This window comes from Tursiops truncatus, chromosome 18 (genome assembly GCF_011762595.2).
Source record: "Tursiops truncatus isolate mTurTru1 chromosome 18, mTurTru1.mat.Y, whole genome shotgun sequence".
Taxonomy (NCBI): domain Eukaryota; kingdom Metazoa; phylum Chordata; class Mammalia; order Artiodactyla; family Delphinidae; genus Tursiops; species Tursiops truncatus.
In genome coordinates this window covers 11,950,377-11,964,170 of record NC_047051.1, presented here as the reverse complement: position 1 = coordinate 11,964,170, position 13,794 = coordinate 11,950,377, and the positions used below count along the sequence as shown (strand labels likewise).

The window sequence follows — 13,794 nt, the reverse complement described above, 5'->3', positions numbered from 1 at the left end:
CACAGTATGACGGCACTTGAGAAGAGGGTGTGGAGGGGTTTGGTTATGTTTATTTTGTGGGAATTCACATCTCTTTTCGATGACTCATCACCCTGCCAAGAAGCCTGTAGACTTGGCCTTTTTCCTTCTCAGATGCTGGAACTTCCAGTAAATTAAAGGGGAAGAATGAACATAGAATATTTGTGTATCAGCTTTGATTTTTGTGCCGTGTCTTTTCATGACCTTGGAAAATACAGGATAAATAATTTGGTGAGATATTCCAGAGGATCTGGGAAAAGATCAAGTACAAAGTCAGGTGTGTGAGCAGTCACCAAGCAGTCCCTTTGAGGGCTGATGGTGTTGTAGGGAAAATATGCCAAGATCTCAAAGCACCTTCTAAGACATCCTGGGCTTGGCATTCTCTGGTCTAGAGTCACTTGTGCAACATCTGTGCGGGGGGAGGGTTACTTCAGTCAGTTTCTCACCCAGGATCGATCTTCACTCAGAAGTGGCAGAGATATTCCCATGATTCCCATCCGCCAAGGAGAAGGTGTGAGAGGTGGGAAATGACAGTACTTTATATCCAGGGACCAGCAAAATCCTGGCATGCTCGCCACCATCTTCTTTGTCAGTTTTTTAGCACAAAAGAACACCTGCCCTGAGAGAGAGACTACTGTCCTGAGTGATGATGGTAATGATAGCTCGCAGATATTGAGCATGTGTCTTGCATGTATGAACATTTTTCATTCTCACAATGATCCTAGGAGGTAGGTACTATTATCATCCTCATAGTAAGATGAGAAAAGTGAGGCACAGTGTGGTTAAGTGATCTGCCAGAGTCGCACAGCAAGAAATAGTAGAGTTAAGATTTGAACCCGCTGGTACCAGCACTTGAGCTCATAACATAATAAGATACTGAGTGGGGTGGTATTAGTGGCTTTTTAAAATTGAAGTATAGTTGATTTACAATATTGTGTTAATTTCTGGTATACAGCAAAGTGATTAAGATATATATATATATATATATATATTCTTAGTGGCTTTTAAATGAAATCTTATTGTATTAGCTTCTTCTTGAAAACAAATATTTTCAACCTTGACTTAATTCCAGGAATGACAGATACTGCTCCCAGAAACACTTTACTATTTTCATTTGCCTCCAAACACCTTTCTCTTTGATCAATAAGAAGTTAACTGCAGATTGAATATTCTGATGTTAAAAAATTCCTTTTTGGAAAAAAATACCTTTTTCTGATTAAATAAATGGTAACTTCAGTAAAGTAGGTAAGTTCACTTATTGGCTGCATTTAAAATTTTTTTTCAGTTTAAACAGATTTTTTTTTCATTTATAACACTGACAATTCTCATGCAGCTGCACTTAGTGTTGAAATAGCTGGAAATTCATTTAGATTTGCCTCTTTGTCAATTATGTTTTTTGCTTAGTCTGATAAAATGCAAACCGTTGCTTCACATTCATCATTAGGTTCATAGCTCCCACTTTACATACTAATTTTATGTAAACGTCAATGCATGTTATTAGCTTCTCATTTCCTCTTCCAACATGATGACGTTTGCATTTTAAGTTAAATCCTTTTAGTGAGTGCTGTGACAAGTATATCTGACTTGTAATGTTTTTCTGTGAGTTTGTTCATTCTCACTTATCTCAGACTAGAAATTTGGACGATGATGTATGTGAGTTTCTTTATTTATAACGGTCTGCTGGTCACTTTAACTGTTGTATTATTATTATGCCTAAATTTGGCTTAAAAATGTTGATAAAGCTAGCTCTTGGCCTGGAGTATAACTGTATGAGTGGTGTGTGTGTGTGTGTGTGTGTGTGTGTGTGTGTATGCTTGATTGTCTATCTGTGCATGTATGTTTACATACACACACATGTACATGCATGCACTTCAGAGTAGACCATGGATGACACTCCTAATTGTTTGCTTTCAAAATGGCCTTTATATGTTTAAAAAAAGCCGTGTTGCTCAATAAGGAAAGTTGAATTGCAGGCCTATTTCTGCAGGTGATTCACCTTGAGACGTGGCCTCATTTTCCCAATATTGCCTCTTTTTACCCAGTTTTACACCGTTTGTATTCCACTGTAGCTATGCAGATGTTGTGAGGATAAATGAAGGAGTAACACTTAAAACCTTTGAACCATTAGGAAAAAGATGTAATTTACATACCAAGCAGCAACTGATTGATTGGTTTTTCTCTGTGGGTTGCTCAGGTGTTAGTGATGTGTTGAAGAATAGGCATTCTCCTTCCCCACACTTGTAAACAGACTTTTTTTTAGTGCAGTTTTAGGTTGGCAGAAAAATTGAGCAGAAAATGCAGAGGTTTCCCATGTCCCCCTGCTCCCACACGTGAACACCGTCTCCCACTATCACCAGAGGGGTACGCTTGTTACAGTCAGTGAGCCGGCACTGAAACGTCATTTATCACCCCAAGTCCGTAGTTTACACGAGGGCTCATCCTTGGTGTCGTACCTTCTGTGGGTTTGGACGGAGTTATAATGACATGTATCCATGACTGTGGTATCACACAATAGTTTCATTGCCCTGAAAATCCTCTGTGTTCTGCCTCTTCATCCCACCCTGCCCCTAACCCCTGGCGTCCACTGATCTTTTTACTGTCTCAGTAACATCTTTTAACATCTTGTGTGAATGTAGGTCTGAAAGGGCCAGGGCGTTTCCTTTAAGCCTTAGGATAAAAACGATGCAAGGATGCTATCTTCCGGATATATGTAAGTTAATTGGTACATGAACTCTGCATGTATTAGAAACAGGCCCCTCTCTTCCTCAGCTCCCCCACATGCTGTGACCACCCCCGGCGCACCCCCGCCCCACCATGGACACTGCCTGACTCCCGAGCCCCAGCATAAGGGCTTTTCCCAAGTCTCCATCAGTATTAACCTCTCGGGAATAAACCCAGACTTCACCCTACAGTCAGGGAATCTCTCTCCAACCATGATTTCCAGGGCCCCCAGCTCTCTTGGCAATTTTCCTTTCCCTTGACGTGGTATCATCTGGTTTTTTTTCTCTAATTCACTAGCTTACTCTGTGCCTCTCCCTGCTGCATTGAGTTTTTTTTGTTTTAATTAAGTTTTGAAAAGCTATAAAACATGCCTCTCTAAAATTCCCGGCCAACAGTGGCCAACAGTCTACTAGGAGTTTTTTGAGTATCCATCTCCTCAAAGATACCAGTGCTTGTTAAGAAGATACGTATCAGTTGCCTGTAAGTTAACATACTGTGCTTACAGTTTGGCACCTTGCTTTGTGCACTTAACAATATAGCATAACACAAGTCTAGAACCACTGTGATCTTTTTCCTGACTTCAGAGTAACCCTTTTTACAAATGTACCATTTTTTATTTAACCAGGCTTTTATTGATGGGCCTTTAGGTTGTATCCAATCCTTTGTTATTAGAAACAGTTTTGCAGGGAATATCCTTGAATGTTAAGTTTTCCACTCACGTAGGAGAATATGCATAGGATCAATTCCTAGGAGTAATATTGCTGGATAGAGAGGTACAAGCATTAAATTTTTAAGAGCCATTGCAAAATTTCCCTTCATAGAAGTGGTACTAGTTTGTACTCCCCATTAGTAATATATGAGAGTGGCTGTTTTTCTACAAGACAATGTTTTACCAAATGTTTTGTCATTTGCCGATCTGTTAAGGAAAGAAAAACATGTATCCTTTTATAGTTTTAATTTTCATGTTCCCATATGAATTGTCTCTTCATAGCTTTTGACCATTTTTCTACCAGGTTGGGGTCTTTTTTTGGTTGACTTCTAGGATTTTCTTTTTTTTTCTTTTAAATATATTAGCCCTTTGTGATAGTAATTTCAAGTATTTTCTTCCAGGTTGTCCTTAGTGATTTTGTTTATTTTTTATTTTTTTTGCCAGATTTAACAAAATTATATAATCAAATGAATCAGTCTTTTCATTTATGGCTTGATTTTCATACCCCTTGGGTCCTCTGTACCCTGAGATTACAAAATTGTTGCTCCTATTTTCTTCTAGTGTTTTTATGTTTTCATTAAAAAATATTCTAATGAAAGTCATATTAGTATAATTTTTGAGGAAAGGATTCAGTTCTATTTTTTCCAGGCTACCTGCCTCATTTTAAAAAGTTTTTATTTTGAAATTAATTTGTACTTAGTAGAAGTGTCACAAAGATAGAAAGTTCCCATATACTCGACCCAGATTCTCATGAGGGAATGACTTACACAGACATGGTATTAATTATCAAAAGTAAAAACTAACTTGAGAATACTAGCAACTAAACTATGGGCTTTATTTTGCTTTCACCAGTTTCTCCACCAGTGGCCTTTTTTCTGTTCCAGAATCACACATTGCATTTAGCTGTCCTATCTCCTTCATCTCCTCCAAGCTGTGACAGTTCTTGAATCTCTCTTTGTCTTTAATGACTTGACAGTTGGAAGAGTGCTGGTCAGTTATTTTGTAGCATGTCCCTCAACTTGGTTTAACCTGGTGATTAGGTTGAAGTTATGCATTTGTGGCAAGGATTCCACAGAAGCGAGGCTGCATCCTTTTCAGGGCATCGTTTCGGGAGTATGTGCTGTTGCCATGTCTTGTTGCTGGTGAGGTTAACTATGACCCATTTAACCAAGGAGGTGTCTGCCAGTTATCTTCACTCTAAAGTTACTCTTTCCCCCTCTGTAATTAATAAATATTTTGAGGAGGAACTTTGCGGCTATGTAAATAACTTTCACCCATGAATTTTGGCATTTCTCGCTGGATTTTGCCTGTACCAGTGTTAGGAAGGTGTCCAAAGGGTGATTTTCTGTTTTCCTCGTTACTTGCCTCAGCTTTATACACAGGTCCCGTCACTTTCCTGTCTTGGGATCATCTGCTGTGACGTCATCAACTCCATTATTTTAACCACTCTTTTAAGGCCAATTAGTCCCAGATCAGACCTTCCTTCAGCGCTCCAGCCACCTGGATACATTCACCGTATACTCTAATCCTGAGTCATTTCATCTCAGCATGTATAGATGTGAACCCATTCTCTTAGGTTATCCCGAATTTAATCCTCTTCTCATCTTCTGCATCTTCTTAAATGGTGTCACCATCGAATTCAGCATCACCTTTGGCTTCTCCTTCTCTTCATCCCGCAAATCCAAGCTGTCACAACTTACTGTTGATCCTGCTTAAGACATTTCTTCAGTCTGTTTGCTCCTTTTCACCACCATTATTATAGTTTTCAAGTCCTCAATACTGTTTTAAAAGTATTACTTTTTTTATTAACCATTTATTAATGGAAGTATATTAATTTACAGTGTTGTGTTACTTTCAGGCACAGCAAAGTGATTCAGTTATACATACATATATATTTATTCTTTATCAGATTTTTTTCCATTATAGGTTACTATGAGAAATTGAATATAGTTCCCCGTGCTATACGGCAGGTCCTTGTTATTTATGTCTATTTAATATATACTAATGTGTATATGTTAATTCCAAACTCCTGGTTTATCTCACCCCCCCCAACTCCCGCTGTCCCTTTTGGTAACCATAAGTTTATTTTCTATGTCTGTGAGTCAGTTTCTGTTTTGCAAATAAGTTCCTTTGTGTCATTTTAGATTCCACACATAAGAGATATCATATGATACTTGTCTTTCTCTGTCTGACTTACTTCACTTAGTATGATAGTCTCTAGGTCCATCCATGTTGCTGCAGATGGCATTATTTCATTCTTTTTTATGGCTGAAGGAGTGGCACATTTTTATACAGTGAGCGTTATAGAAAATTTTGAAAGATGCAAAAACGTTTAAAAAAATTAAATAATGACCCCTCATATCCCTGTCCCTTGACTGTTCTCATCTCTTTCCTGTATTGTTGTAATAGTCTCCTAAGCTGAAACTGTGTATCTTAGTTTTCCTTTTTCAGCTTGTTTTCTCTTTTCTTTTTATAGAACCTGTATTTGCCCCTGCTTTCCATTCCCGTTACAGCCTCTCTTAGATGAGGTCCTTTAGGGCACCTGTCCTGTACAGTGGGCTTCAAACCAGTTTTCCTGCACAGGGACCAGGCCACTGACAAAGCATCGCATACCGCACTTGTGCTTCACCACAGCTCTCCCGCGAACATAGAGGATACAGCCCTCCATCTTTATCGTGTTTCTCTCAGTGGTCCTGCTCCTGCCCCTTCCTTCTGTTCTGGCTTGTCTCCCGTTACCCATTGATACTGGGCTCAGCTGCTCTCTTTCCTTGTGTTTCCCCACCTCTGGGCCTCCTTGTCTCTGGGAGGAGGGTAAGATGGGTGTTCTCCTGAGGGTGCACGGTGGCCTCATGCTGCAGTCCTGGCTCCGCAGACCGACCAGCTGCAGCTGAATGCTGCTTCCACCTCTCCTGGCTGGGTGGCGCTGAGCAGGCTCCCTAGCTCCTCGTGGGTCAGTGTGCTCTGGGAGGAGAGGTCTGTTAGTTCTTCGCTCACAGTATCGCGGTGAGGATTACAGGTAGCATGGCATGGGTTACAACAAGATCTACTGATGGCAAACCTTAAGTTAACCTGTTCTACCAATAGCATCTCCAGTCTCATCCCTTCAGCCTACGGAACAAGTCTCCCACAATCTAAACAGTTCTCGCCTTTGTCTTGCTTACCTCTCAACCCCTGGCTCTTCTACCTGAGAAATATCTGCATTTGCTGTCTCTACTTCCTCAACTTCCAATCATACATCAGCCCCTTGATTAGCATCATTACACTGTAATATACTTGCTTATTTTCTATCAGTGTCTCTGGAAGTCAGGAGCCATCGATGTCCTCACTGTCTATCACGGTAGTAGCAAGGACTCAATAAATATCACTGGAAGAAAGAGGAAAGAGAGAATGAACGGATAAACGAACGAACGAAAGCAGTCTGACATCATTATCCAACTGAAGTGGCTGTTACGAGGCCACATGTGGCCTCCTAATGGCCAGGCCAGTGATTTCTTAGGAAACCTTATCTTTGCTGCTGTTCCTGGAGCCTCGGATGGTGATGTCTGGGTCTTTCCCAGCCATGTACTCACCACCCCTTGGTTTCCATGGCTCCAGGCACCTGATTTCTCTCAGTTCCCTTCAGTGGCACCTCCATCTCTGGGCACTCTCAGTACTGCTGTTGCCTGGATTTCATCCTGTCCAGCTGGGTGGGGTCTCTCTGAGCATTTTCTTCAGTTCGCATAGCTGCAGCTAGCCCATGCATCTCCATCCCATACCCCAGACCCATATTTTCTAACTGCTTGCTGGAAAATCTCCAACTGGTTGGCTCCTAGGAACTTCAAATTCATTATGTGCACAACCAAATTCATTTTCTTCCTTACCATCTAATCCAAACATGTTTCCCTTCTCATTTGTTCTCTTGTGGTATATGGGAAGTTGGCCCAAACAGGTTTCAATGCCATCATTTCAGTGTTGTCGTCGACTCTATTGCCATGAGCGCTGCATCCAATCAATTGCCAATTCTTCAATCCAGTCGGTTGATTCTGTTAAGTACTCCTCAGAGCAGCCGTTCCTCTCTGTTCCTAATGCGGAGGTGTGAACTTTTGTTCTTCAGCTCCTCTCCTGGTCTATTAGAATAGCTTTCTAAGTAGCTTCCTGACCTCTGTCTCCCCATGTCCTGCCTTCAGCCCTGCCTTCACACTACAGCCAGTGTGGTCTTCCTAAAACCTGGGGCTGATCATGCATAAACACTTTGACCTTGTTGCCTACTGCAGTCTTACTCTTAACTTGTTTGTCCCTGGCACTGTTTTTGTTTTTTGAGAAAGACATATTAATATCAATCAGACTATCCCTTTACTGCACTGTTCACTAGAGCATATTAGTGTTTTATTTTTATCTGAAATGCTGTCCTCTTTTCTGCTAATGAAAATCTGACCCTCACTTCCAGGGCCAGCACGAATTCCATTTTTTCTTCCTTGATCACGTAGTGGGAAGTGGGAAATGACTTTTTTTTCTCCTCTGAATTAGGATTGCTGGGACCACTTATTTACCAATTATCACTTATCTTGTGGTGGAATCTTTTCATAAACACATCTTGCTTTCTAAATTCTTTGAAGAGAAGGTCAAAGGATTAGGATTCGGATTCGGATTCTTTTCAGGTGTTATACCCGTTACTGAGAATTTAGGAGGTTGCTTAAAATTTTTGGATTTCATGGCTAAGTATGTTTGTACTTGTTGCAATGTTGTTATTTGTTGCTCTGTTATTTACTTAGGAAACATTTTTAGCAATGAGAATAAATATTTTCGTGGCTCTAAATACAGTTTGCCGTGTTGCTTTCTAAAAGGGTTGATAGCAATTTATAGTATCCCTAGTGGCATTTTCTATTTCTATTTTATTTTGTTTTTATCCTTTGTCACATATTTTAGTCCCTTGTATTTTTGTAAATTATAATAGGCTTTGTACATTATATTAAACCACTGTTGTATTATAGGTCGTCTGTCTGTTTTCCCCTTCTTATTTTAGTTTCTCTAGTTTTCAGTTATATCAGTCTTGAATTAAAAAAAAATTGGATCCTTCAGTTTTTTCTTTATGTTATTTTTCTCTTGCTTTAAATTTGAGAAGTTGACATTTTCCATAGACCTAAAATACACATTCACATTTTATTTTCAGTAAGCTTATTTTTATGTACTATTATATAATGAAAGACTTCCATGGAAGAATGATATCCATAAGTGCCTTTGGGAATCCTTTTTCTTGCCTTTGATAGCACTATCAAAATCGTCTTCTTAAACCAGCACCTTCCAGGTAGATTATGAAGTGTTGCTGTGTATACTGAGATAGGCTCATAAAATATAGTATCCAGAAGGCAGTTTATGACATTTTATTCCATAAATAATATCTTTCGTGTAATTTAACTCAGTTCAGAGATTTAAATATATATTTGAATCTTTCCCAGCTTTTACTGTAACTCACAGTAGTGAATTTTAATTTCCAGAGTTTTCAATAAGAAAATCTTTACTCTGGAAAAATGAGATATATTACACAAAGCCCTCATTTAAGACACTTTTGAATATGCCACATTTGGAACTTAAAGGAATCCTATAGGTGGTGGGCAAGCAGCTTTAATAATGTGAAGAATGGAGATTAGGTCATTTTCAGACCGAGGTCAAGTGATGTCACAGCTGGAATTTACATGTCTCAACCCTTAGCCAATGAAAAACCTCTAGCAATGAGGAAAAACAGGGCAGACTTCTAGTATCTCCTAATATGAGATCTTGTGGAGGAGTACCTTCCTAGCTGACTGCACAGGCCTGGTTACCCAGGGAGCTGGTACCATATTACTGGAAGTTGTCCAGAGTGACTAAGAGAATTTCTTTTACATGCAAATTCTCTAATTTCTTTTTTTTTTTCTAATTTCTTAATGGGAGCCCATGGCCAAGTAACATTAACTTTGCAGATTTTTTACTAATAAACTTTGTTAGAGAAAATTTATTTCCATACTTTAAAGAATAACAGAAAATCTAATAATTTAAAAATGCATATGTGATTTTTTGGAAAAAAAACAAGGACTCTTTGGTACCTCTAAAATAATCCAATATGCTTACACCGAAATTATTCTATTTTCAAAAGTCCCCCAAATATTTAAGCCTTTCAGGGAAAAGTTACTATATTCTGATATTTTGGGAGGTATTGATTGGATCCAGACACAATTTCATGCTTCATTTTCTTACCTTCTTTCTTTTTGTTTGTTTTTGTTTTAACTGTTGTTTTCTTTCTTTCTTTGCTTCACAGCAAGTATTAGTTTTTTGGCTTTTTTAAATGCCACAGCAATTCAGAAAGATGCTGCTTCTGCAGTTCCTGCTGTTTGTTGGGCGTCTTAGGTACCTAGAGTATTACATTTCAAATTAAGGGTCAGTCTTAACATAAAAATTTTTGGCTCTAATAAACTAGAACAAAATTGTGACAGTGTGATAACCAATGAGCAAGTCATTATGTTTAGTGATTTCCAGCTCCACCTCCTAGATTTTGATGCCATTTCCTTTAAACCATCTATGATCTTTGCCATCTTGCCATCCTTGTCTAATTTCACCTATAGTAAATAATCCAAAAGTTTCAAAGCACATTTTGGGCTATTTTGCTCAAATATACTTTGATTTAGATAAATTAACTTTTATTTCACTGTGGTAGTAGAAATTATACCGCGAAACTCTGGGATGGCTTAGTGTGTAGAGGAAGCATGTTATGGTACTAATGAGAAGTTTTACTTTACCTTGCTATTTAATTTAATCAATTTATTTTTTTTAATTGAAATATAGTTGATTTGCAATTTTCTGTTAGTTTCAGGTGTACAGCAAAGTGATTCAGTTATACATACATATATATCTATTCTTTTTCAGATTCTTTTCCCTTATAGGCTATTACAGAATATTGAGTATAGTTCTCTGTGCTATACAGTAGGTCCTTGTTGGTTACCTCTTTTATGTATAGCAGTGTTTATATGTTAATCTCAAGGTCCTAATTTATCCCTCCCAACCCTTTTCCCCTTTGGTAACCATAGGCTTGTTTTTTATGTCTGTGGGTTTATTTCTGTTTTGTATATAAGTTCATTTGTATCATTTTTTTTAGATTCCACACATAAGTGATATCATATTTGTATTTGTCTGGCTTACTTGCTATGATAATCTCTAGGCCCATCCATGTTGCTACAGATGACATTATCATTCTTTTTTATGGCTGAGTAATATTCCATTACATAAATATACCACATCTTCTTTATCCATTCCTCTGTTGTTGGACATTTAGGTTGCTTCCATGTCTTGGCTATTCTAAATAGTGCTGCAATGCACATTGGGGTGCATGCATCCCGCTCCTGGGCATATATTCGGGGAAAACCATAATTCGAAAAGATGCATACACCCCAATATCTTGCTATTTTTGAATGGCCTGAAATTTAACACACATACCTCATGTCAGGTCTTGAACAAAACCTATCGATGATTCTCTAGTCAAGAATATAACCTATCTCTTAACTGTCTGCCCAGTTAAGGAAGAGATTAAACCCTGGCTATCCAGAGCCATTTGACCAAATCAAGGCTATGTATTTTTCCCATTCAGAACAATTACATTTGTTAATTTACAATTATCAATGCTATTAACACATTAATTAAAAAGCTAATTTTTACAAGATCAGAAAACGCAATCAACTTTAACTGCGTTATGACAGAGGCTACGTCTCTTGTGATGGGAAGAAGTTTGGAATTATGATTAAAATAAAAGTAGTCAAAATGAGGGTCAAGTAGATTTAATGCAAATATATTTTTACAGTTTAATAGAAGCTTATTAACATATGGAAAGCCATCTTGGCTTTTCCTGAATTCCTGAATAGTGTAATAGATTCTAAATGACAGCACTGGATGGTGTGTGATCTTGGATTTGGTGACCACTCCTTTCTCTCACTTTAGTGTCACTTTCCTCTTAACACAATATCATCTTTGTTGGGAGTCTCACACCCTTCGCCAAGATTTTATTCCAGTCTCTGAATTCGATAAAGGAGGCAGAGAAGTTTCAAAGTGATAGCACTGATAAAATACAAGTTTCCTCTCACTGCTGTTGCTTGAACCAAGCCCGCATTATCTTCTCAAAGTTGTCATGCTTTCAGAAATTTTCAGTGTGCTTTGTCTAAGAAGATGTAAAAAAAAAAAAAAAAAAAAAAAGTTTATTTTGTCTTTCAACAAACCCATTCCATACTGTTATGTGAATACTTGAAAATTACTCCCTTTTAAAATTATTTTTTATTCCTAAAGTTAAAAATTTTCCTTTTTGAAGTGTAAACCACTCCATGTTTTTGTTTTAAGTTATTAGCTTAGTATATAAACTTCCAAATAATCAGACAATGACATATATCCAATGAGCACAGAATTCTGACAAAGTCTGGTGTTGTTAGCTAAGGCCTGTGTGTCTTGTGGGGGGAAGCTTGGGGCATCCTCACATTGTGATGTATCCCAAGTTGAGTGGATCTGTGGTCTACTGGTAACCACAGAAACAATGAACACTTTACAGTGTTAATACCTGTTTAGTGGACAATTAGTGCAGTGCATCCTCTGGTGATTTTCACTTGTGTAGCAGTTTTGCATTTGAGATCACTTTGACCTTTTCTATCTAATTTGATGGTCACAAAAAACTGGTGAGATGAAAGTGGCCCCTGGCATAGCCTTCATCTGACAGGTGAATAAACTACCACTGAGAAGAGTAGGGGATGTGCCCAGGTCACACGCTGAGAGGCCAGGTCTTGAGCCCAGAGTTCAAGTTCTCTTCCCACCATGACATTCACACTGTCTCTCCACCAAGCCTTCAGAAACACCGCTCTTGTTGCAGCCCCCATGGATGTGTTGTTGATATCCACATAGATCTTGAGAAAAGCATAGTTGGGACCAGTAGTAACTGCTAAGTGACTAGAAAGGGGGTTTCCTAAACTGGTAAACATCCCCTAGTCTTACTATTTGTACCACTTCTAGTGAGACATAATGCATAAACACACATTGGAATATGTTTTAAAAACATTGGCAAAGTAAATATTTGATAACATATATAATTGTGCTTTTCTATTTTTGAAACCCTGGTTCAGTTATTTTTATGTGAATACCTATTCCATGGCCTTGGATATTTGCACTATTAATTTAAAAATAGGACAAGGATTTAGATAAAAGTAAATGGGCTGTGTAGGATTAGTCCTAGGTTACTTTACCTGCAATTATGAAGGCTTTTTAGCATTTTTACCTATTCCCAGTTATAAAGACTTACTAACACAGAAAAAAAGCCATTATGAGATCTTTAATTTCAAAATGCTTTGACTTAAGTTTATGAAATGTGTATGCAGGATTAATCATTTTATAATGACTAATGGTACATGTGTTACCTTCTTTTTTATGTGATACATATCTATTTAATAGTCTGAGTATCTGTAATTCTTTTATTCATTCGACAAACATTGGGTACCCCGAGATGCCAGGCACTGGTCTGTCCTGTGTGCTGGGCATATATCAGAGAACAAGGCAGTAGAAGACCCTGCAAAAAAAAAAATATAGTTTGAGTATCTTCATTAAATGATTCTCTGTTAAGGAGTCATTTTTAATAAAAAATTTAATTTTGTATATTTTCTTTTTTTCAGCTTTACTGGATTATAATTGACAAATAAAATTGTAAGATATATAAAGTGTACCTCATGACAATTTTACATATATATATGAAGGATTCCTCTTATCTAGCTGACACATTCGTCAACTCAAATATTTTTCTTTTTTTTCCTTTTTTTCTTTAGTGAGAACATTCAAGTTCTGTTCTCCTAGCGAATTTCAATTATACTATGTTGAACTATATATCAAATATACAGTGTTATCAACTGTAATCACCATGCTGTACATTAGATCCTCAGCTCTTTTTCATCTTATATAGTTATATTTATTTTAAAGTCAGTTTATGAAGTTTGTAAGTTGACGACTCTCAAAAGTTTTTGTCTATAAACAAGTGTGACGTGTGTGTGGATCACTGTGCTTGGCCCTGTGAAGATGGAAGAAAAGGAAAGGAGTTATTCTGCTTATTTTTGGAATTTTACTTGACTTTACAAAGGGTTAAGCAAACACTCCCGTGAAAAAAAAATACACAGCTATTTTTAGAAGCTGTTTTCTGATCCATTTTCAGTTTTTATTTTATCTCAGGTGGCAAATGTAGGTGCCTCCAATTTTGAAGTTTTCTGCAAATATAAATATAACTGAATCCCCCCAAATAGTTTCTATTTTGAATTCAATTTCATATCTCTTTGAGGGCTATATTCAATATCGGGATTTCTATCACCAAACTGAAGATGATG

At 37.7% G+C, this 13,794-nt stretch overlaps 1 protein-coding gene across 3 annotated transcripts in view; it reads left to right on the top strand.

Annotated features, from left to right (window-relative positions):
* Positions 1-13,794, top strand: part of DCLK1 (doublecortin like kinase 1) — a 325,943-nt gene that overhangs the window by 6,638 nt on the left and 305,511 nt on the right. The gene's annotated exons all lie outside the window — the stretch shown is intronic.